The following is a 1,958-nucleotide window of genomic DNA, read 5'->3' as shown; positions in this document are numbered from 1 at the left end:
TGCTCTCAACATAATGTTCCTAATAGGGAGGCTGACAGCTTGCATTTGTCATTCTTGCTGACTGTCTCAGGAGTACAGTGGATGGCCAACCACATGTGGAAACTAAATCATTTCCTCCCACATAAAGGTGATCCTTGCAAAATGTGAACTCCAAGGTACCGGAGAGCATCTTTCCCTCGCACCGTCTGCTGTCTGATCTCTGCCCCTCTTCCAGTTGCCCCAATCCAAGGAAAAAGTACAGCAGCTCTCCTGTCTGTCAGTCTAATACCTTGACGAAAATTTAAAGATGCACATGAAGGCCCACAAGAACAGTATTTGCCAAGGAACATAACTCTCTTGGTTTTGACACAGCATTCACTTGTGGTGATAAAATGCCAGGTCATAAGTCAAATTTTGACTCCATTACTGATTATTATCCTTGAGCTCTAAATGGAAAGTCAGTACAATTCAGCTGTCAGGCTCCAGGTTTCCCCCAACCCTGAACAACAGAATAACAAACTAAACAGTTATCTCGGCTGGAGTCACTACTAGATGAGATTCTGAGTGATTGGCTCTGGCCACAGGTCACACTGGCCCATCAACGATCTTAGGTTTCTGCTTGGAATTTCATAGAATTCAGTGAAGAAACCCAACGTCAATCAGAAGATATTTGGGATGACTTAGAGACACAATAATCAGATTGTTCCTCTTTATGAAAAAGCAAAAGCTGGTGTGGCTGAGTTGAGATACAAGATTTCCATGGAATACCTTTCACAGGTTGATGCCGACCACCACGAAGGTATAGATCAACATGTGGGAATGTGCTCCTTATAGAAGGAGCACCACCAGAGTGTGTCAGTGTTGTTTAGCTGAGTGATGTTGAACAGCTCTGCCACTCCAACAGCTCACGCCCTCCAGCTACAGGGGAGGGTGGTAGCACCCAAGTGAAATCCTGTGGCCTGAAAGCATTCTAGGAGTCCAGCTCCCCCAGGTTTCTTGTGACTGAAGATGTCCTTATCACAGTCAGAGGAAGCGCTGCCTTGATCCTTTCTTTTAATTACTAGCAGTCATTTGAACCTGAGCTGCCAGGTGGAGGAGAGACTTAGAAGTTATTGTCATCTGGCCTCTTGGGAAATCAGAGTCTGCGAGGTCATAAGGAGAGAAAATTTTTGCAAATATTTCCTACTGCCAGGGGTGTGAGGTGAAGGGAAAATCTAACAACCACGACCCCTAAAAGAAAAAAGCAACAGATGTTGAAGCTTCCTCCCTTTGAATCTTGCGCTGGAGCTGTCTCTGCCATGGAGGTGGGCTAAAAATGCCTGTGAGTAGAGCCTTCCCCAAGCAGCAGGGTTAAGGCTCAGCACTAATCCCACATCTACTATCTATCTCCCAGTCATTCTTCCATCTATCGATGGGTCCATCAGACCTTTATTGATAACCTTTTCTAACCACCCACCTAGTAGGACTTAATCATTTCAGCGGTGGACTCTCTCTCTCAATGGAGTCAAATGGTCATTTGCTTGACGGAAATACTTCTAGTCTAAAGCAGTCTAGGGGGATTTTCAAAAACTGCACTAGTGCTCTGCGGGAAGCCTTTGTACGATTTGGCCTGACGTTTCCAAAACGGTTTTACAGCCTTCCCTCCTCCAGGACCTTGAACTCAACAATCTTCCTTCTTTCCCTGACAGGCTCGCTTTCACGGATTCTCACCACGTAGTTCGAATATAGGGTCCAGATATAGTACGGTTGCTGTTGGGGTCTGATCAGGGGCGGGAAGACCTGGAGGTCGGTAAAACGGAGCGGTGCGGGATGATGTCTGGGAACACCGGCAAGGTGTCATAAAATGAACGCCAAGGCGGCCACAAGAGGACGGCCGGGAACCGAACCCAGCGCCCAGCACGGGGCCCTTGTGGCCGACGTGACGTGGCTCCGTCAGGTGGAAACCGTGCGATCCTCTCCCGACCCAACTCACGAGAGAT

The sequence above is a fragment of the Pan troglodytes genome, chromosome 5 (assembly GCF_028858775.2).
Source record: "Pan troglodytes isolate AG18354 chromosome 5, NHGRI_mPanTro3-v2.0_pri, whole genome shotgun sequence".
NCBI classification, from domain to species: domain Eukaryota; kingdom Metazoa; phylum Chordata; class Mammalia; order Primates; family Hominidae; genus Pan; species Pan troglodytes.
This window is presented reverse-complemented; position numbering follows the sequence as displayed.